This window comes from Rhinoderma darwinii, chromosome 11 (assembly GCF_050947455.1).
Source record: "Rhinoderma darwinii isolate aRhiDar2 chromosome 11, aRhiDar2.hap1, whole genome shotgun sequence".
Classification (NCBI taxonomy): Eukaryota; Metazoa; Chordata; class Amphibia; order Anura; family Rhinodermatidae; genus Rhinoderma; species Rhinoderma darwinii.
In genome coordinates, this window is record NC_134697.1 from 17,024,876 (window position 1) to 17,049,691 (window position 24,816).

At 42.3% G+C, this 24,816-nt stretch overlaps 1 protein-coding gene across 1 annotated transcript in view; it reads right to left on the bottom strand.

Annotated features, from left to right (window-relative positions):
- SFRP5 (secreted frizzled related protein 5) overlaps positions 1-24,816 on the bottom strand; it is a 71,849-nt gene that overhangs the window by 13,732 nt on the left and 33,301 nt on the right. The window lies entirely within an intron of this gene.

Genomic DNA, 24,816 nt, shown 5'->3' on the forward strand with positions numbered 1-24,816 from the left:
GGAGAGCTGACAGGTCCTCTATGCTACACCACACAGGAGAGCTGACAGTTCCTCTATACTACACCACACAGGAGAGCTGACAGTTCCTCTATACTACACCACACAGGAGAGCTGACATATCCTCTATACTACACAACACATGAGAGCTGACAGCTCCTCTATACTACACCACACAGGAGAGCTGATCGTTCCTCTATACTACACCCCCTAGGAGAACTGACAGCTCCACTATACTACACCACACAGGAGAGCCGACAGATCCTCTATACTACACCACACAGGAGAGCTGACAGATCCTCTATACTACACCACACGGGAGAGCTGACAGCTCCTCTATACTACATCACACAGGAGAGCTGACAGATCCACTATACTACACCACACAGGAGAGCTGACAGGTTCTCTAAACTACACTACACAGGAGAGCTCACAGATCCTCTATACTACACGACACAGGAGAGCTGACAGGTCCTCTATACTACACTACAAAGGAGAGCTGACAGTTCCTCTATACTACACCACACAGGAGAGCTGACAGATCCTCTATACTACACCACACAGGAGAGCTGACAGATCCACTATATTACACCACACAGGAGAGCTGACAGATCCTCTATACTACACCACACAGGAGAGCTGACAGGTCCTCTATACTACATCACACAGGAGAGCTGACAGGTCCTCTATACTACACCACACAGGAGAGCTGAGTGGTCCTCTATACTACACCACACAGGAGAGCTGACAGTTCCTCTATACTACACCACGCAGGAGAGCTGACAGATCCTCTATACTACACCACACAGGAGAGCTGACAGATCCACTATACTACACCACACAGGAGAGCTGACAGGTCCTCTAAACTACACCACACAGGAGTGCTGACAGATCCTCTATACTACACCACACAGGAGAGCTGACAGGTCCTCTATACTACACCACACAGGAGAGCTGACAGTTCCTCTATACTACACCACACAGGAGAGCTGACAGTTCCTCTATACTACACCACACAGGAGAGCTGACATATCCTCTATACTACACAACACATGAGAGCTGACAGCTCCTCTATACTACACCACACAGGAGAGCTGATCGTTCCTCTATACTACACACCCAGGAGAACTGAGAGCTCCACTATACTACACCACACAGGAGAGCCGACAGATCCTCTATACTACACCACACAGGAGAGCTGACAGATCCTCTATACTACACCACACGGGAGAGCTGACAGCTCATCTATACTACATCACACAGGAGAGCTGACAGATCCTCTATACTACACCACACAGAAGAGCTGACAGATCCTCTATACTACACCACACAGGAGAGCTGACAGATCCTCTATATTACACCCCACCACAGGAGAGCTGACAGGTCCTCTATACTACACCACACAGGAGAGCTGACAGATCCACTATACTACACAACACAACACAGGAGAGCTGACAGGTCCTCTATACTACACCACACAGGAGAGCTGACAGTTCCTCTATACTACACCACACAGGAGAGCTGACAGATCCTCTATACTACACCACACAGGAGAGCTGACAGATCCACTCACTATACTACACCACACAGGAGAGCTGTCAGGTCCTCTATACTACATCACACAGGAGAGCTGACAGGTCCTCTATACTACACCACACAGGAGAGCTGAGAGGTCCTCTATACTACACCACACAGGAGAGCTGACAGTTCCTCTATACTACACCACACAGGAGAGCTGACAGATCCTCTATACTACACCACACAGGAGAGCTGACAGATCCACTATACTACACCACACAGGAGAGCTGACAGGTCCTCTAAACTACACCACACAGGAGTGCTGACAGATCCTCTATACTACACCACACAGGAGAGCTGACAGGTCCTTTATACTACACCACACAGGAGAACTGACAGATGCTCCATACTACACCACACAGGAGAGCTGACAGATCCTCTATACTACACCACACAGGAGAACTGACAGCTCCTCTATACTACACCACACAGGAGAGCTGACAGATCCTCTATACTACACCACACAGGAGAGCTGACACATCCTCTATACTGCACCACACAGGAGAGCTGACAGATCCTCTATACTACACCACACAGGAGAACTGACAGGTACTTTTTAATGTTGCGGTAAAATCACTTCATACCATATTTCTTCAGATATGTGAAGTGTTGGGTGCATAAGGTCACTAGGTATAGGTCTATTTCCCTGCATTTATATATTTTGCTGGGTATGTAAATACTTTGTGATGACTTTTTTTTTTTTACATAATTTTTATTGCCTTTTATTTGATTAAGGCCTGGCAAAGCATATGAAAGAAAAACATGAATGTCAAAAAAGTGGTAAATCAGTAAAACTAAAAGTCACATAATAAAATAATTGCTCCTGACAGAATTACTATTCATTGTGGCAGTGGGTTGGAACCTTTTAGCCATGCCTTACATTGTGGTTACATACATAGTAAATAGCATATGTATGTGAAAACATAAAAAAAAAGAGAATTTCTGAATTACCAGACTGAATAAACCACAGAAACCACATTGGGTTTTACAAATGGGTTGTGACACTTTGATTTTTATCTGCTATATTTTCCCATACTTTTAGCTTGAGTGAAAGAAATGTATTAAAGTTGCAGTGGTGTATATTTACCCTGGATGTGAGCAAGAATATAACATAAATATATAAATATTTAGGCCCTGTTCACACAGAGTTTATTTGGAGGCAGAAAAATCAGTCTCAAAATTCCTTCAGGAATTTCTTGCCACGATTTCCGCTGCGTTTTTTTCCGCCTGTGGCCATTGAGCGCCGCGGCCAAAAAACGCTGTGAAAAATGCTTTTTCTGCCTCCCATTGATTTCAATGGGAGCTCAGAGGCGGAACCGCAGCAAGAAAGAGCAGGCCGCATTTTTGTACCGCGAGCGGCTGATTCCGATGCGGTTTTCGTATAAAAATCAGTGTAGAAAAACTCTGTGTGAACTGGGCCATAGTATAGAACTGTTACTTTCACACTTCCTATAGAAATGGAGCACTACTGATAATGAACAAGTAACAGTAAAGTCGCTTTCTTATTATCTTTGGACCATAGCTTTAAGATGCCCTGGAGCAAAGTTCCACTATGTAGCAATCCAAAGAAGAGAGAAGCTTTGTATAGGGTTTGTAGTGTAAATTCAGAGATTATATCAGTAAATCAATTTACTGTATGTCAGTAATCCCCAAGATGAACCAAAGCTTGGGGACCATTGATGTGTTATCTTCTCTTTCTCTTTTTGCCAGCTGTCAGAATAAATTCATGTAACAGCATGTATCGCCAGATAAGACGCTACAAGGTTAGGAAGTATGACCGAAATGCCACAATTTTCTCCATGCATAGTTACATGGTTGTTGCTTTTATCAGTTCTTTGTAATGAAGTACATTGATAAGCGGTTCTGTATTGATACAAATGGGCAGGAATGATGGTCTGGAACTTGCCAGTGGTCAGAGCTTCAAAGGTAATTCAACAAGGATATCAGGCTTTCGGTAGATAAGTCATTTCTACAACATACTTGAAACATGTCAGACTGCTCAGCACCATGAATATGCCACGTCTCTAAACCTCAATGCCCGTAGATAACTTCATATACGTTTATCATATGGAATAAACCTATGATAGTTTACGAAAAGTTTGGTAATAGGTATAGTATTGTAAAATTATCCTCTGCCTTCACCTAGCAAATTAGGATTATGTTTCTTCTCAAATTCCATTAATATTAAATGTGAAGCCCCTTTAAAGTTTTTTGCTATTTTTGTTTATTGTAATTTTTTGCTTTAAAGGGGTTTTCCCACGAGGGACATTTATGACATATCTACAGGATATGTCATAAATGTAAGATGTAGGAACCGCTCCTTTCCCTAAAACGGGGCCCCCTAAACTCAGTTATACCTTTTTGTGCTGACGCTGGCTCCTGGCCACTTCCTGACTATATGGTCGGGAGTTACGGAAAAAGCATAGAATGCGAGCTACGCTGTTTCCGTAACTACCATTCAGTTCTATGGGGCTAACGAAAACCGCGTAGCTCAGCGAGTTACGCTGTTTTCTCCTTCATGGTCGGAAATCAGCCGGAACACAAAGAGGTAGAACAGGGTTTAGAGGGCCTCGTTCTAGAGATAGGTGTGGGTCCCAGAAGTGCATCTATCCTGTAGATATGTCATAAATGTCCCTCGTGGGAAAACCCCTTTCACTTTTTGAATAATGAATTTATTAAAGGGGTCGTCTGGTTTAGAAAACCTATTTTCTTATAGCCTATTAGTGAATTAATAGAGGGGGTCCCCTGGTCAGAAATCTCATCTATTAGCCAAAGTGAAGCAATCCTAGAAAGATCATCACTCTGGATTACATGGACAGTCCACCCTGTAGGGGAGCTGCAGGGAAATTAAACCTTTCAAGCAGGATACTTCAGGAAAAAAAGGGATGGTCCAAAGTTTCCAAATATTTCATCCAGACATGTGGCCACGCCAGTGAATCATTGCTGATGTTTGACTGCTATGCTCACGTGCCCGTGCTTGAAACACCATAACCCTGCGCTCACTAGATTACCTGTTGGACCCCAATGACAGAAACTGCATTGACTTTAAAAGAGCGAAAGGAGACAAAAAAAGCCAAATGAGGCGTTGCAACGGTAGCAGTTATCAGGCCTGAAGAATATGGTAGAACAGAAAATCTATTGAATTGGATGTCGTGATGCTTATGTGAAGCCTGGTGGTGTTTTTTTTATAATTTGTTACCCAAAAAAGGGAAACACCGTCACTGTTACCTCTATAATTATATATAGACATTATCATTTCTGTTTATGGATACTTTGGGCAGTATTCTTTGAACAGTCTTGTATCCCCAGGTTGCAATGATAAATCCTACTTACGTTACTTTCAAGATTTTTCTCTTAGATGACCCCAAAAAGTGACAACATGAATAGTAACTTTATGGAATCAGTTACCTTCTCATTAGGAATCCCAATGTATCATACAAGATCAGTGGTTGTCTTCTCAAAGAAGTGGTCTTTTGGAGAAGACAACCACTGATCTAGACCAATATTAATAGGATACATGGTCTAGATCAGTGGTTGTCTTCTCCAAAAGACCACCTCTTTGAGAAGAGAACCACTGATCAAGACCATGTATCTTATGTATATGGGTCTCTTTTTGGGAGGACCACCCCTCTAGAACATCATTCCTCAATGCAAATTTGGGTGATCTTCTCAAAGAGATTTCACTGTGTTATGATCACATGACGTGTCCATTGGGGATTACATAGAAAAACCCTTTATTGAATGGCTGGTGCCCTAGTAAACATGATAGTCCTCTTTTTAGTTTTGTAGCCACAGTATATGTTTGTCTTCTTTCCTTATTACTCGATGTGAAATTTTACCTTGTTAATATTGTAGTCAACTTGGTAAAAAAATAAAACAAACTAACAAACATAATAGATATTGACTCAAAGAGGTTGATCTACAACAACCCGATTTTTACTTTTATAACTTGTCAATCAGAAAACTTCTAAGTTGGGTCGAGGTCTGAAATAAATAGCCAAACGTGCTCACCATAGAAGACTATTGAGAGGGACAGCGCATGATCCTCCTGCTCTCTAGACTAAACTGGGTACTAAGGGCCCCTCCTTGTGTTCTTCAATGAAGGAGGTTCCAGAGGTCAGACCCCACCTAACTCACTGTTTGAACCAGGGTTATTTTGTATGAAGGCTGGTCTAACTACCTTAACTTTTATAGATTGAAAGCTCTGGCGAGCAGGGACCTAATTTTGTTTGATATGTTAATTTGTTTGTTTCTCTGTCATGTCTGATTTTGGATGCAGACAATGTGGGAAAAAGAACAGTGCCCCGCTCTCTGTTAAAAAACAAGTATTTATGTGCCCATTTTAAGGGCAGGACAAGAATCAGAAATACAAAATTGACCCCTATCGGCCCCAAAGATCACAGTTACCAAATGTTTTCTTACTGCGGAGAATCCTAAATAATTGACATACCATTTCCGTTCAAGGCAGGAAAAAAGCGTAACTGTCAATTGAAATTTTTGGTCATAAACCAATAGCGTATGCAGAGATAAAAAAAACTTTGTAATATGTCTTGTTAAAGAAAAGTGCCTCTTCCTCCTCTTTTCAGACACCACTTTCCACTTCTCTCTTAGTTCTGCAGTGTTTGCAAAGGTTCAGAATCTCTGCACTCACTGAAAAAAGAGGTTCTTTGTGAGACATAAAAGTTGTCAAACTGAATGATCATAATACACAGAGGAGAGCAAGACAGAGAAGGAGAGAAGGGAGAAGGGGAACCTGTCTACACACATATATACATAGTCACTCAGCTCTCTTACTAAACATATCATGTTCTAGTAGGTATTATACAATCTCACACTGGAGCTTGATTGAGGTCAGCACTGCTAAGCCCTTTCAATGTAAAATATTATTTCTAATGTCCTATACAGTCTGGTGTGTGTGTGTGTGTGTGTGTGTGTGTGTGTGTTATTTCTAATGTTCTATACAGTCTGGTGTGTGTGTGTGTGGGTGTGTGTGTGTGTGTGTGTGTGTTTTGGTGTATGGCGTGTCTGAAGCACTCTCATATTTGTGTTATATAAGTTGTTACTGCCCCTTTAAGGGAAATGGTACTATGATAGTTTCCTCGAAGGACTACGTGTTGGGCCGAGGTAAAACTCTACAATGAGCTGCAGCCTTGTTCTGTATTGCAGACATTTGAATTGTGGGATGGGGACAGAGTGCAGTGCTCCTGAGAGAACATCATAGCAGCAAGCGGACAATGAGAGATGGCGTCTGAAGAGGGGCATTATACTTAGAAATACTGTTATTACTCAAGTATACACACAAAGTTTTATTCTGATTCTTGTCCTGTAATGATGTACATGTGTGCAGGCTTTAAAGGGAAACTAAACGTTCGACAATCTTCTGACATGTCATAGTGATATGTCAGAAGTTTTGATTGGTGTTGGTCCAAGCATTGAGACCACCACCAATCGCTAAAATGAAGCAGCAGTAGCGCTCGTGTGAGCATTGAGAAACTTCGTTTTTGTTTGTTTTTTCCCGGAAAGCCGATGTATTGGAGTACGGGCTCATAGACTTTCTATTGAGCCCATACTCTCCTACATTTCATGCTGCACTTCTAACGCTTAGTTTTAGCAATTGGTGGGGGTCTCGGTGCTCAGCTCCCACCAATCAATACTTCTGACATCATTATGACATGTGAGAAGTTTGTCGATCGTTTAGTTACCCTTTAACTTCTACTACTTAAACCACCAAGGCAATATAAGCACTGAAAAACCTAATATACTAATTTGTGTTGTCAAATTTTTGCTGATCTCCAGTATTGACGTATATATACATTTTTAGCCCACAACGGGACCTCTGCTTAAACTGTGGACAGTTTTAGGTCTATTTGTTACTGGATCTCTATGGTATTCCTGCTTGTATCCAACAAATAAGGAACACAGTGCCTCAGGGTCACAAATAATGATGGGAAATAATAACCGTCTAAGACCCTGATCACATCACGTTTCTGAGTTCCATTTAGCGTCTACGTCGCATAAGCTCCCAACCTACACACTAAACGTGTCCATATGGCTCCATTAGTCCGACGGAGGCCAAAAGAGAGTCAACATAGCTTTTGAGGGTTAAAATAGCCTAGTAAACTATTCTTTTCTATCCTGCTGGATACTGCAAAAAAATTCACACCCGGCGGTATTTGCCACTGTAAGGCATACATTATAGATATACATTTAACTTACCTGTCATGGGCAGTAATAGCCTTTCATAATGTATACATTAAATGGATACCATTATAGTCTATGGGGGATGGATGCATTAAACGGATTCTTAATAGTGGCACCCGTTACCTATAAACTATAATGGTATCCATGTAACGGGTACGTCATGAACAGGGTCATGAGAGTTCATGATGTACATGTTTAATGTATACCATTAAAGTCTATGATGACGGATGCCCCTGTTAGGCATGCTTCACAGCCTACGTTTAACGTATACGTTAGGAGCTTTTTCCGGGCGTAAACAACGTGATGTAAATTATTCCTTACAGAAATGTTTTCTCAAATGTCCTCATTAGCGGATAAAGTGTTGTTGTCCACATTGTTCTGCTACCATAACTGGTTCCTAGTCCAACTTGGTTGTTCCAAAAAATTGCAGCCATTAGTGTAAGCAATTTGTGCACTTAGAGTTTGGATGTAATGAAGACGAATATTTTCCCACTTGATGAATGAAAGCGGACAGCCCTGCACTTGGCAGAAGGATGGACTCTCCTGCCTCCAGTTTCTGCAAACTTTAATGGAATTCATAAAAACACTGTCTCTACTTTTGGCCAAAACCTTCACATTCACCCTGTAGTGTCTTTAATAATTGAGTGACTATTTCTTTTACATTCAGCAAACAGAATCCACCGGAGACCTCGATGATGTATCCACCAAGAGTATAAGTGAGGTACTAATGGAACGACGTTCTAAACAAACTTATCCTTCACAGTCCCTCGGAGCAGACCGGACCTGTCAAACTGATATGAGGCAACACTTCCTTGTTAATTTGTTAGGACACAAGCCATGTGCCTTTCTTTAAAACATGACTAATTGAAGAATAAGAAGGTCTATTTCTCATTGAATTCTGGAGCTAACAAGTCATCACTATACTTGACGAGCCAATGGCATGTCTAGGAGATAAAACGGAACTGACGTTGACGGGGCAGTGAATGTGAAGAACAACTTCATATACATTTGGATGAAGAACTGCTGTATATTTGACCGGACCTTGACCCAAGGGTGTCTATTTTTTATTTTTTTTACCAGTCCTCATATAATAGAGTATACATGTTAAGAAACGTTATAATTAATAATATTACAACTCAGTCCTCAAGATTTGATCAAGAACCTGGGTTGGACTGTCCTACCAGTCTACATCATCCTTGGGTGGGCCCTGGTTCTAGCACATTTATGAGCACCAGCCCACCAGGGCTCATGCGATTCAGTTAGGGGTTGGACAAAGACACCAGAGGGTCCATGTGTGTGCCAAGTATGTGGGCCACTCCTGCCTACCAGATTCTTATGTAACTTATAATGATTTCCAGCCACAACAATGTCTATGAGGTCCACCAGCAGACAATCTCATCTAAAAACGATGAAGTGGAGAAGATCACTGTGGGGCTTTTCCATATCTTATTAGCTATTTGACAGGTATTATCTCTGTGAGCGCGAGGATAACAGTGGTTAGGACTGTGTCCCTACAGCACTAGGGTCTTGGGTTTAAATCTGCCAAGGACCATATGAATATTCTGCCAGTGTTTGCATGGGTTTCCTCCCAAAAACATGCAGCACTTATTGATTTATTGGCGCTAGTATGAGAAAAGGAACTCAGATTTGGAGCCGTACTGGAGACAGGGGCCAATGTTATCTGTACAGCGCTGTAGAATATGTTGGTGCTATATAAGCAACAGGAAATAAATAATAATCCATCTATATTATATTTACCTACAGGATCTATCAGCCAACCTTTTGATATTTTTTTCCTTTTATACCCTGATAACTGTTCCTCTTTAATGGGGTTGTCCAGGCACGGACAACTGATGACCTATCCATAGGGTAAATCATCAGTATATGATCGGTGGGGGGTCCAACACCCAGACCCCACACTGAACAGCTGCTGCGGCAGCTTCTGGGCGGCAGATGTTATACAGGGTATGCAGTATTCAGAGCTAGAAGCAGTTGGCTCCGTACTCTGCATAGTGGCCGTGCTGCAGAACTGCAGTTCTGCTCCTATTCACTTGAAAAGGAGCAGAGCTGCAGTACTGCCACTCGGTCGCTATTCTGTGACCTGAGCCGTCTGCTTCCGGCAGGGACATCCGGTGCCCATCGGTAGCCGGGGCATCAGTTCGGCGCGGGGTTCGGGTGTCGGACCCCCACGGATCATATGCTGATGACCTATCCTGTGGACTGGACAAACCCTTTGAGATCTACCTTTAATGTTACTTCTAGTGCAAAGGGATTAAAAACAAGCAAATGTTTAATAAATGATCTCAGTGGAATGAATCCCTGATTAATTTGCATATCAGGTAACACTGACAGCTGAGTTATCATGAATTTATGATTTCAATTAACTCTTGCAATGTAGATGATCTTTTTTTTCAATTTTTATCTCTCCATCAATTTTAAGTGATTTACTGTATGACACTATTGCCAATTTCCAATTTATTTATTTTTCTTTGTAGAGAATTGGGAGAACAGGGGTCTTGTGACACCAGATTTGCATTACAAGCCAGGAGGAATCCGCAATAAGGAAGAGAAGCAGGGGAGAGCTGATAGGACCCCAAACTATTCGATTTGATGGCATATCCTATGGTTAAATGCTGCTTTAACTTTTGTATACAGTAGGTGTTAGGGAATTGACAAACCCTCTGGGCAGTGATATAGCTATGGTAGGGACAGGTCATGCAACTACTTTGGGGCTCTTGGGGGGGGGGGGTGGAGACCCCTGCTTGCCGTGACACTGTTATAGCCACTAGAGGGAGATCTCTGCATACAGATTGTTACAGCTCCCATTAAGCCTAATGCTAGCTGTATAAATCCATATGAAGTGAGCTCCCCCTAGTGGTGGTTGCATGCAGCCAGAATTCTATCCTTTAGAAAAATTTGGTCAGAAAAACAACCTTGTGCACAGATATATATTATTACAATGGGATGGTGCAGTACATTTGACAAAATCTGGTGGGAAGTGGGGCGAAATTCGGATATTTGCTTTGGGATCCACTGTTTTTTGTTTTGTACACCCCATTTCTGGGAGTAAGATAATACCCCCATAAATTGTAATCCCTCCTATTGCTACATGTGAAACACTTGGCCAGCAGATAAGAACCTCATGATGCAGATTCCCCATGGAATTGCCCTTTAACAAATGAAAACCATTCCCTCTCAAAGGTTCACACGCTGACAGCCCTTTAATACAAGTTCCTTTGTGTAACCTTCATGTGGGAGAAGCCCAGTGTATGATTAGAGATTGCATGTAACATATGGAATGGATTAATATCTTGAATTGTATAAATCTGACAAAATTCAGGAGGACTACCCCCAGACATGATCCCAAGATGTCGAGAACAGATTGTTTCTTAGGGCAGAGGAAGAGTCGTAGGAACAGCAGGGGTGTATTAGGGGATATTGATTTGCACTGACTGTTTTTTTTTGCCCTCAGCATCATTCTTTAAATTGTGAGAGATTCATGGTAAGTTGCTCCATATTTCACAGTCACCAGACTGTTGACAGCACAGTTTGGCAGCCGGAATTCCTGGCAGAATTTCTATTTACAGATATTTCATTGGTAAAATGAAATTCATATGTTCAAAATGCAAATAGTCTTGCTATGTAAATCTCGTCTTTTAGTCACCATAAAATTGTATAGTAAAGTGAATGTTAGAAAAATAATTTTAATAGAGAACATTGAAGAGTCAGTGAGGCTGTGTTTACTGAGCCGAAAGAGAACAAAGTTGTGCAGTCTATTTCCAGATTTAAATGGTAACTAACCTTTCAGAAAACTTCTGACATATTATAGTGACATGTCAGAAGTTTTGATCGGTGGGGGTCCGAGCACTGAGACCCCCCCACCGTTTGCTTAAATGAAGCCGGGAAAAGCGCTTGGGTGAGTGCTGAGCCGCTTGGTTTCTGATTGGCTTTTCTCGGTAAGCCGAGGTAACGGTGTACGGACTCAATAGAAAGTCTATGGGCCCGTACACCGTTACTGTAATGGCAGGGGGTAGGGAGACGGACAAGTGAGCCCTAATCTACCCGCCACTCTGTCCCTGCCTACTTTCAACGACCCGCCCTAGGCGACGGGGTACAACTGGGCGGCGGTCCCTGCGCTCAGTAAGTGCACGACAAACACGACAAACATACAAAGGAACACAAGCAAGGAAAAGGGGCCGTTGCCCACGGCAACACCGTGAGCAACCAGAGTGGTGAACGAGCCGAGTCAAGCCAGGAGTGTGCGAGGTACAAAACGAAAAGCAGAAGAGTAGTCGGTAAGCCAGGGTCTGTATGGAGCAGGATCAAAAATAGCAGGAGCTGTAGCTGGGCCAGGAAACCACAAGGAAAGAATCACAAGCACCGAGGGACAGGAAGTGCAGGCTTAAATAGACCGAGGGCGGGAGCTAGCTGAGTCTGGCCAGGTTACGATAGGCTCTCCCACTCCTAAGCCTGCCAGCCTGAATGGTGGAAGCAGGAGTCAGTCTCAGGGATGTATTCTCAGGTGCTGACTGATTAGTTCTGGGAGTTAACCCCGAAGCTGTGCCTGGCAGATCCTTTACAGTACCCCCCCTTTTATGAGGGGCCACCGGACCCTTTCTAAGTGGACCTGGCTTACTGGGGAAACGCAGGTGGAACCTCCTGACCAATACCCCAGCGTGAACATCCCGGGCGGGTACCCAAGTCCTCTCCTCGGGCCCGTATCCTCTCCAATGGACCAGGTACTGGAGGGAGCCTTGGACCATCTTGCTGTCCACAATCCTGGCCACCTCGAATTCCACCCCCTCAGGGGTGAGGATGGGAACAGGAGGTCTCCTCGAGGGAGCCAAGGACGGGGAGCAGCGTTTGAGGAGGGAGGCATGAAACACGTCGTGTATCCGAAAAGACGGGGGTAACTCCAGCCGGAAGGAGACAGGATTGAGGACCTCAATGACCTTATACGGCCCAATAAACCGGGGAGCAAACTTCTTGGACGGAACCTTGAGACGCAAGTTCCTAGACGACAACCACACCAGATCCCCGACCATAAACAGGGGGTTAGCAGAACGTTTTTTATCAGCCTGAGTTTTTTGTACGCTCTGGGACACCTCTAGGTTTTTCTGAACCTGGGCCCAGACTGCACAGTTCCCGATGAACGACCTCTACCTCGGGATTGTTGGAACTACCAGGTGAAACGGAGGAGAACCGTGGATTAAACCCAAAATTACAAAAGAAAGGAGAGAAAAGCCCTCCGGTCCCCTGAGAACCGGTCGGGCAACTTGAGGTGGGGTTCAAGAGGTGCGGTGAGGGGAACTACCAGGGTAGCATCAGGCTGGTTGACCCTCTGAGCCAGGGCCTGGACCTGTAGGGAGAGACCCTGCATTTACTGAGCCAGGGTCTCACGGGGATCCATAGTGGTGTCAGGGACCAGGGGTAGACTAGGTATGGGCTTGTGATTATGTAATGGCAGGGGGTAGGGAGACGGACAAGTGAGCCCTAATCTACCCGCCACTCTGTCCCTGCCTACTTGCAACGACCCGCCCTAAGCGACGGGGTACAACTGGGCGGCGGTCCCTGCGCTCAGTAAGTGCACGACAAACACGACAAACATACAAAGGAACACAAGCAAGGAAAAGGGGCCGTTGCCCACGGCAACACCGTGAGCAACCAGAGTGGTGAACGAGCCGAGTCAAGCCAGGAGTGTGCGAGGTACAAAACGAAAAGCAGAAGAGTAGTCGGTAAGCCAGGGTCTGTATGGAGCAGGATCAAAAATAGCAGGAGCTGTAGCTGGGCCAGGAAACCACAAGGAAAGAATCACAAGCACCGAGGGACAGGAAGTGCAGGCTTAAATAGACCGAGGGCGGGAGCTAGCTGAGTCTGGCCAGGTTACGATAGGCTCTCCCACTCCTAAGCCTGCCAGCCTGAATGGTGGAAGCAGGAGTCAGTCTCAGGGATGTATTCTCAGGTGCTGACTGATTAGTTCTGGGAGTTAACCCCGAAGCTGTGCCTGGCAGATCCTTTACAGTTACATAGGCTTTCCAAGAAAAGCCAATCAGAAACCAAGCGGCTCAGCGCTTCTGCCGCTTCATTTTAGTGATCGATGGGGGTCTCAGTGCTTGGACCACCACCGATCAAGACTTAGGACATGTCACTATGACGTCAGAAGTTTTCTGAAGGGTTAGTTAACCTTTAAAAGGATGTTCCGGCGCGCAGTTACTTACATGGTTACAATCCCTTACCATAATTTTATTACTAGAATTACTCCATTTACAAGTGGGGATATACAGTAATCACCCTGAAGGGCTGCATAGAATTTTCTATAATCTACAGACAGAGGCATAAATTCTAATTCCTGGGCCCCGACGCAAAATCTCTAACGAGGCCCCCCAATTTTACGTACTTTTTGTAATACTAGTATCTTCTTATGTGGCAGATACCATTGATGCAACTGCAACCTCTGCACCTCATATACTGCAGTGACATCCCTAAAAATATACACAGTGATGCCACTGCACATAAATAGCCCTTATAGTGATGTCACAGAACCTAGATAATGCCCAGAATGATATCCTACCAGATATAAAGTAAACACAGTGACACTACACATATCAAAAAATACAGTGAGGTCACATTACAGTGATAAGAAAAACAGTGATGTCAAAATGCAGAGATAATAGAGATAGTGCAGGAATAGTAGTCATAGTGATGTCATAGTACAGGAAAAATAGTCACAGTGATGTCATAGTACAGGAAAAATAGTCACAGTGATGTCATAGTACAGGAATAATAGTCACAGTGATGTCACAGTGTAGGGATAATAAACACAGTGATGTCACAGTACAGGAATAATAGTCACAGTGATGTCACAGTGCAGGGGTAATAAACACAGTGATGTCACAGTGATGTAACAGTGCAAGGATAATAAACACAGTGATGTCACAGCACATGACTAATAGTCAAATTGATGTCACAGTGCAGGGATAATAGACACAGTGGTGTCACAGTGCAGGGATAATTAACACTGATATCACATACAAGGATAATAAACACTGTGAAGTCATGGCAAAGTGCTAGTGTTCCTCCCTCAGATGTCCTGAATGGAGAACCCCTTTAATTGTAGATTGTATAAATAGGATCTGTACGTTTTATGAGATTGGCTACAAAGAGGTTATTTCATTTTGGAGAACTTGGCGTGTTCATGCATTACATGTACATCCCATTGATTTCACCCCAGTGGTGGTGCTGCAGGAGTATTGAACTCGCTGTTTGGTTACCCTACAAATGACAGCTGATCACTAAAGATCCCATCAGCAAAATACCATGTAATCCAAGCGACCCCTTTAATATGACATTTTTCCAGCCAGTTTCTTATTACTCATATACATGTACTGTATGAGTCTGCATTGCTTTTCTTTTAGTCTTCTTAGGAAAACATCCTACAGTGATCTGCGTATTATCATCGCTCTCTTATCCTTTGACTTGTCACATAAAAGATACAGGAAGGAAGTTAATGTATTAATGTAAAATCAAAGCGGACACAGAGATCAGATCATGGTGCAAATACTTTTCATGTCCTCAGATCTCCATGATTCATTTTTTTTTAAAGAAAATACCAAGAGTGTATTTGTTCATTCATTCATTCGTGGCCTTCATGTCTCTGTCACCACCAAACCCTTCGCAAGCTGATTAACATAATATATTTTATACATCGATAATACATTTTACCGCATTTTGTTTAGTAAAATACTGCATAGTATTTCTGTAATTTGGCATCAAGAAACCTGCACCATATACGCAATTGCGAATGCAGTGAGTCCGGTTTGATTGTCCGTCCCCTCAGAATGATTGGCACACAGCTCTATAGCAGTAAATTACTTATTATCCCATGCATGCTTTTAGGTTATGTAAACTTTTGTGCACGTATGTATCTCCATGGTTACAGACTACAAATAAACTCTGTGTAGTCTGATCCTGCAGTTATGTGTTACTCTTTTCGATCTTTCCCTTTTCTACTGTCTGTAGGTAAACAAGAAGACAGGGCAGAGGGAGTGAAGTAACATATAACTACAAGATCAGGCTACACACGGATAGTTGTCTGTAACTGTGGAAACACATAGGTCTGCATAGGAGCTGTATACAAATATTGTGCCACTGGATACTGCCTAATTATCACTATACACAAGCGTATGATTGAATCTATGAGATTACAAAAGGTATTACACAGGGCTATGCTAATTTCATCAGTGGTGGAAATGACTTGTTGTATGAATGTTATGTTACCCTCCCTAAGGGTAAATATTGGGATCTGTTAGGACATTTGGGGGTTAAATGCAGAAGGGAGCTCCCTGATGTCATAGATTTACCAGAAAACAGCGGGGGCAGGAACAGGACAATTATTTTTGGTGCCCAAGACAGATGTTTCAGAAATCGCCTTCCCTACCATTGGTTCCCCATCATTCATTTAATTTCCCTGCGTGCCCGCCCCTTCCCTAAGAATACATCACATTCTAATTTATAATTATAATTTTACATATTCCTACAAAGTCTTCCACCCCCATCCCCTCAACAACGAATGCCGTTTAGTCTACAAATGCAGAGGGGCTGATTGGCCACATATCGCATAGAGTCCACCATTTCCTATACTGGCTTTATTACTCACCTTTCTCATATATTAATATTGAGCCCCCTTATTCTCGATGGACCCTAGGCTTCCGCCCACTTTGCCTACCCCTTGTCCCAAACTCTGAGTGGGAGATATTTACACAAATATATACACAGAAGAACTGATCCTAATAACTAGGCAACTTATCTGTCTTTCCAACATGTTATAGGAGATTATGGCTGTATTTTGATTCCCGTCTATGAGCAATGCCACCATTTTTGATTGCGCTAGTTCTTATAAATCTTCCTCATTGTTTTTCACTGAGGTCTGAACAATAATGTGTCATCAGCAGAGTAAGGAAAGCCGTCATTTTGGTTGACATATTTCCAGGATCTTTGTTATCAATTAGATGGTCCCTGCCAAGTCAAAAGATGGATTTGTTAGTTCCACACTCTAGTGGACAAATGATATAAAATATGGTAACTATCTTCCCTTGTCGGCACAATGACAAGTCTTTCTTTCGAACGTTAAGTAATGATGTGTCCAGGACTGATGATCTACAGTGTATTGAAAAGATTCATTTATCGTTGTCCAATTCTTGTCTTCCACCCCCCCCCCCCACGCTACCTTAATTTCAACTAGATCCATTTTTCCTAAATTTTCTGCCAAAAAGACAGCCGGCCTCCCTTACTGTTTTCCTTCATGTTGCTATCTGAGATTTATGAAGTAACACAATTTAGGATGACAGATGCAGAGGGTGAATGAGGAGAGCATTCAGCAAAACCCTGACAACTCCTTTATTTATTTTGTGTTAATGGATTTTAATTAAAGCCTATCCCCATTCCGACTATGCGCCAGTCATTAGTGTTCCAGGGGGTGTGAAATGTGGGACTCTCAGCTGTTGTATGAAAGCAAGCCGGCGTCTTCACCTAATGAAGGCAATTATAGGGAACGAGAGAACGGAACCATTGCTTAGATTGTTGAATGGTAATAGAAGCAGAAACATGTAGCAGATACTTGGGCTTTCCTTAAAGGGAACCGGTTATGTGTTTCATGCTATCCGATCGGTGGGCTGCATGTTATAGAGCAGGATGAGCTGAGCAGATTGATATATAAGTTTGTGAAAAAAGATTCAGGATTACCTGTTTTTATTGATAGAAATCCTTGCTCATTCTGGGTTTAAGAGTCCAGAGGGCGGTGCTAATCAGTGATTGACAGCCTTCCCTGTATGAGTGTGCATACAGAAATAACTGTCAATGACTGAGTAGCACCACCCATCGGACTCTTAAGCCCAGAATGAGCAGGTTATCCTGTACGTTTTTTCACAAAGTTATATATTAATCTGCTCAGCTCCTCCTGCTCTATAACATTCAGCCCACCGATCGGACAGCATGAAACACGACAGGTTCCCTTTAAGGGTTCATGCACAAAACCATATTATGTCTCCATGTTATACAGAGCTAGCTGTACAATGGCACCCAAAGAAGTCTATGGAGTCCTACTGTACCTCTGTATGCCTCTAATTCAGTGGCAAACATAGAAGAAGGAGGGCCCTATGGCAAAGATTAAAATGAGCCCTCTGTTATGGTAGCAGGTTCTGCCACCAAGCGCAGAGGTGCCTCTATGCCCTTTCCATCACTCTTGGTCAATTACTCTTGTTTGCTAAAAATGCAGGTCCCCTGGTGGAGGGAGTTCTGCACCCTTGCTCCAATTTCCTGCAAAGGCAAACATTATTTTCTGCCACATTAGAACATGACATGGTTCCATGTTCTAATATGGAAATATTTCAGGACTATTGCATCTAGAGAAGACCACCTCTGTCACATAAAGCCACATGGACCACCATATGACTGCTATGAATACTGATCTTCGGGATACTGCATCTTTTGCCCTGTGATCAAGTTCAACTTCTACATGGAGTTTGTATGTTCTCCCCGTGTTTGCGAGCATTTCCTCTGCTTTCTTTCCACACTCCAAAAACATATGTAGTGATGGGAAATTTAGATTATGAGACTGGGGAAGGTGAGTGATGGAAACTTCTGTGCAGCACTGCAGAATGTGTGAGCAAGAAAAAGAAATAATGCCGCCATTTAGTACTCAATACTAAAGGGGTTACTCCTGGGGTTTCTTTCATTGTTGACCTTTGACAAATCGAGCTGTATATGTAGTATTATGTAAACACTGTACGGAGGTATTATTTTGGCATTGTATGGTGGTATTATTGGGGCACTGAGTGGTTTTTTGATTGGACATTGTATGAGAGTATTTGGGAAGAAACATTTGGGTAAAAAATGAAAAAATGCATATGCATCTCTATTGTAAATACATTAAACATATTCCTTAAACATCAATCTGGAAATGCGCTCTCATTTATTAATGTACACCTTTGACATTGTTTTTTTTTTTTGTTCTCTTTTTTTAAAATAAAATTGTGCATCAGTGTAAATGGTGCAACTTCCTAAATACATTTTATTAAAAATAATTTTTACTATTTGAGATACAGCTGCTTTGTATCCTGCATACAGAGCAGCTGTATCTAGTGCTGAAACCTGTATCCGTCAGGTCAGCAGCACTGACGTGTTCAGTGTCAGCGGGTCCTGTGTGTCTCTGACACCCAGGATCGAGCCGTTATCGATTATATCTAAGTTATGAACTTAGATGTGATACAAAATAGGTGTATACTGCGTGTCAGAGTCATTCAGGGACTTGCTGTCACTGAACCTGTCAGTGCCGCTGACCTGACGGATTCAGGTCTTAGCGAACGATACAGCAGCTGCTCTGTACACGGATACAAAGCAGCTGTATCTCAAAAAGTAAACTGAGTTTTTAATAAAATGTATTTAGTAAGTTGCACCAATCACACTGATACACATTTTTATTTTTTATTTTAAAAACCCTGTGAAAAGTGTACATAGCGTTTAAAAAGTTAGACCGTACTTCTACAGAATAGACCGCTGCCACCTGTTATTTCACTTCCTGTGTACACGCCATACGCAAATGTACTTTTCATAAATGTATGATGTTGTTCTAAATCACAAAACGCTAAGGAAGTTATAGCTGATTGATCCTTCTGTGCCAAATGTCATAATGAACATAGCATGTAAACTTTATACCCTTTATACCAAATACCTTATCAGCCATATTAATCAGAGACAGCAATGGCCTGCAGCATTTCAAAATACATAAACAAATCGCAAAATGAAAACCAAAACTGAGTTGGAATAAAGTCCGTATATTTGCTTTAGATTTTACGATAATGGTCTTTTGGAGAGGATGTGAGACTGATGTAAAGTAAATAGGAGATTTTTCTAAGAGAAGAATTATGTAGCAATTAAAAGAAAACAACAAACAGATTTTCGAAATCTAAAACTACCAAAAGACTCAAAATTCAACCCGTGGTGGACTAAGGGTTAAAGCAAAACTCCAACCAAAAAAGTGTAAGTTCAGCATTGGGTGGGGTTTAAAGGTTATGTAGATTTTTGCCATTTGCTTTTTAAAATAAGCAAATGATCTTGATTGAAAATCTCGTTTTGTATATACAGCTCTTATGCAGACCTATGTGTCTCCATGGTTACAGACTACAAATAAAGTCTGTTTTTCTTGATAACCTTTAGCCAGTAGAACATGGGGCAGATGGAAAGAAGCAACACATGACTGCAGGATTAGACTGCACACATTTGCTTTTATGACCTGGTAGACTAAGCTACCTACAGTATAAGGTTACTATTAAAGTGACATCCATGAACACCATTTTTTAAAAATCTAGATAGGTCCAAAAAGTGCAGATTAAACTCCTATTATGTCTTTATAGAAGTCAACGCTCCAAATTCCCTGCATAGGCATAGAGTTAAATGATAAAATTCTGGCTGCCTGCAGCCACCACTAGGGGGAGCTTAGAAGCTTAAAGGGGTTTTCCCACAAAACACATGTATCCCCTATCCACAGAATAGGGGAAACATGTGTGATCGCTGGGGGTCCGACAGCTGGGACCCCCAGTGGTTAGGAGAACGGGGGGTCGAAAGTCCCCCAAGTGCTCCATGAGAATGCTCCATTCATTTCTATGGGACTTCTGGGACCACTGTCTCCGGCAGTTCCATAGAAAGGAAGGGAGCGCTGGTTGAGCAAGCGCACCAGCGCTCCATTCTCACGGAGCACTTGGGGGAATTTCAGTCCCCAGTTCTCCTCATCGCTGGGTTTCCCAATGGTCAGTACCCCCAGTGATCACATATGTATGCCCTATACTGTGGATATAGGATGCATGTGTTTGTGGGAAAACCCCTTTAATACATATGATGCATACATTGGGTTAAAAGCTGGAGATGCACTTTAAAAGTACATTTCCCTTTAGGTTATCTCCTGACAAGTCATTGATACATCTCTGAAGATAACATTGGTGGGGTCTACAAGTTGAAACTTACACAGATTTTAAGAATAAAGGGGTCACGGAGACCCTAGGGTCAACCCAATTAGCGCAGGTCTAAAAGCTCTGTTTAGAATCGGCAACTTTTTGGAGAACACCATTAATTGTGTAGGACATGTTCAAAAAGGCTGGACCCCAACGAATGACAAAATGGAATTACCCTTTAAGACTAACTTACCCTAAATTGGGTATTCCACCAGAAACCAAATAAATATGACACATTTGTCCAGGATTCTATGTAATCTGATGTACACCGCAAAATGAATAAATCCAGCCATGTATGGTAGTATAAAAACTTAAATCAAAGATCTAAGCGGAAAAAAATAAATATCTTCTGAGCTCATAATTGTTTAGAGATGGCTTGGAAATTTACGAGAGGTTGTGAAGCTTTGTAAGTGAACGAAACTGTTTGCATAACTGTTATTAATCAAAATTGAGATTTATTCCAAGGCGGCATACCTAATCCCTGCCCAGCCTGACACCAGCGGTAGTAGGTTAAGCACCGCCATTAATGATCCTGGGATTTGTATACAGTATGTCTCTGTATGAGAAGATTAAGCTGTTACTACCTCTGGAGAAGCTCAAAGTTTTTCATTATTAGGAATTGAGGAGAAGCACTTGATGATGGCACAAAATGGGGAATGCCTCCTGTAATCCACAAGGAGCCAGAACTTCTCAAACCCAAGAAGAATTAGGACTTCGAACTTCTGGCTGCTTTTTGGCTCATATAGATGGTTAACATGTAGACAACTTGAGTTTAGAGGTCTATGAGCCGATGTGACTCAAATAATTTAACTCCTTCTCCATAGACACCATAAGGTCCGAAAGCAAAGAATGGTGGAAACTGCCCTAAGAGTCATACCAAGGTTCGCATCTACAGCTCTCTTAGCCTAGTGATGGTGGAAAAACCAACCCTGGGGTGAAGTGTGTGGGGGGGGGGGGGTGCATTTTACTTATGGGGCCACCATTCCTCTATGGACATCTTTTACTAGGATTGAGATACATCTTTGCTATTGTTGTCCAGTTGGACAATGTCATCTGCTGTAGTTTTTCATCCACTTTGCATTTAATATTTTAATGTTGTGTGGTCAGGAGTATTGACATTTTCTTTACTAGACTCACCATTCTAAAAACCATCTTGATAAGACCACATCGTTTTCTTAAACAAGTTAAACAAGGAGTGGAAATCTTGACCGTTCTTAAATCAAGATTTTCGTTATCTCGAACTACTTTGTTAATTCAAATTTTTTGGGAAAATACATTTGACTGAGAATTCTCATTAACAATTTATGTATCCAGTATGCAGAATGGATGAAGCTGCCATCATGGATATTGGGGAAGGGGAAGTTTGATCTATTGATTTACATTTTCTTATATCATTTCATACTCCATAATTTTTTTAGCAGCCCAACTATCATATCTGTATATTATTAATGGTTTGACCCATCAGGATATTTCCTTTTTGTAATGTATCTACATCTGGTGATCAGCTGTCATTACGGCAACCTCTATCAATGGGTTACCATGTCATGGTTAAGCGGGACCTCTCCTTAGATAGAGATGCTCTTTGTAGGTTCTCTCCTTTTTGATTAATAGAAGGTAGTGCCAAGCAAGAGACACCTTCTATGATGTGTACATGCCCACATAGGGTACACAGAAAGAGGTTGTCCTAGCAGGACATGTATTTATTGTTGACCGCCGGGTGGTCCGGTGGTTAGCACTGCTCCCATGCAGGACTAGCAACCTTGGCATGACGTTTGTATGTTCTTCCCCCTTTCCTTTGTCACATGAGTTTCTTCTGAATATTTTCCCATTTTTCAAAAACATACCATAAGGTTAATCTTACGAAACTTGCCCCGTGAACCCGACTGGGGACTGGATTGTAATCTGTATACAGTGCTCCGGAATGGGTTGGAGCTATACAGGTGGCAGGAATTAATAACGAAATAATCATATAGCTGGAAACATTACGGCTTGTCTAAGGGAATAAATTTCAAATCTTGTGCCAATTTTTTGAAGCCTGTATGATAAGAACATATTTAGCTCCTCGGATGAGATGACTTCAGGCTATCGATGTGTTTTGTTTCTATTACACTAGGTCGCTAGCGAACCATGTTTTAGAGTAATTTTTTATCTTTAATCCAATTAGCTCATTAAATGAAAACATTACCCAGAGGCCTTTGCCACAGGAAGTCATTTTCCTATTGATTTAGACTACATGACTAGATATATCTCAGCAACCACATGTCTAATTTCATTACACTAGAATATTTCAGCTTCTTTTCTTTGAGCAGTCCTTTTTTTGTTTTTTTTGCCCTGAGCTGCTGAAGTGATTTATGAAAACAGATGACCGTGGACGGCACGGAGGGATGAACTCTCATATAAATGTCTCACTGGCTTGTTTGACTATCTTAGATATAAGAATTGCAGGTCTTTTGTGTTCCAGAACAATATATCATATCCATGTTTAGGGTTTGGCTGAGACTTGGTTGGGGTCTTGCTCGGGGGCGGTGCTTAAAATGTTGCGCGAATAGGGAATCAAATGTTAGGAGATATATATAGAGGGTCCATAGTCCACCCATACATTAGCAATGCTAATTGCCCAATAATGTATTTAATAATCATGTTACTATGCAAATGAATATATTTTATGTTTCCTATGGATTGTATATACAGATATGGCTCTTAGCCCTACCACTGCCGCCAAATGTCAATGACAGTCTGTAGTATGCAGCCATGCTAATGCATATTCTGGGAAATATTTATAAAACGGCTACTTCGAAAGCCGGAGTCTATTCCTGTATACAAAAACAATACTTGCTGTTTTTGAATTAAAGGGGCACAGGGCGGTTTTTCATACTGATGTTTATCAGTATATGATCAGTGGGGGTCCGACACCCGGACCCTGCACTGATCAGCTTTTCCGGCTGCCTCTGGGAACCGCATGTTATGTATTGGTCGGTGTCTGAAGCAGATCATTTGAATAGGAACAGAGACCGAGTACTGCAGCACGGCCGCTATACTGTGATCGGAGCCATCTGCTTCCGAAACCGGTCACTGCATGACATCCGATGCCCGGAGGCGGCCAGAAGTGCTGATCGGTGCAGGGTCCGGGTGTCGGACTCCGACCCTGTGAAAAAGCACCCTGTACCCGGACAACCCCTTTAAGTTTTTTCTTGCATTTTTCTTACTGAAATCTATTTAATGCTACAGATTGTCGAGATTGGATAAGAGTTTTATTGCATCAAAGATAGAACGATTATAAAGTGCAAGTATCTAAACCACCAGTGGAAATAAAAGATGGCAGGGCAATTGTCACACATACTGTTTGCTAAAGGGAAATAAGCATAGGGGTTATTTAGGTCCTCTGCATTGCTGTAACTGGGATTCAGCCACAAAAAAAATATTTTTTAATGGAAAAAAAGTCGTCTGAAATTCCCCTCCTGTCTCATCAGCAGCCTAATCCACTGCTCTATCCCTCCCCCATGCTTTATGCTGCAGCTCTGCTCGTTCAGCTTAGATGCTGTATATAAGCACAAGCTCAAAACAAGACGGCCAGAAAGTAACTGCATGCTGAGCTTATTTCCATGAGATGACAAATGAGATATTGTTAGGTAATCGTCACATATATATGGATTGTGTTTCCCTTTTTACAACTAAAAAAATATTCTAACATGATTTTTAAATGATTTGTAGCCTGTTACTATGTAAATGGGGTAAATGACTCTAAGGCCGGATTCAGACGACCGTGATTTGCGTCCGTGCAGCCCGCGTGGTTTTCACGCGGCTCGCACGGACCAATACAAGTCTATGGGGCAGTGCAGACAGTCCGTGAGTTTTGCGCAGCGTGAGTCCGCTGTGTAAAACTCGCGACATGTTCTATATTTAGGCGTTTTTCGTGCATCACGCACCCATTGAAGTCAATGGGTGCGTGAAAATCACGCATGCCCCACGGAAGCACTTCCGTGTGACGCGCGTTATTCGCGCAATAACAGTAAAAGAATGAATGTAAACAGAAAAG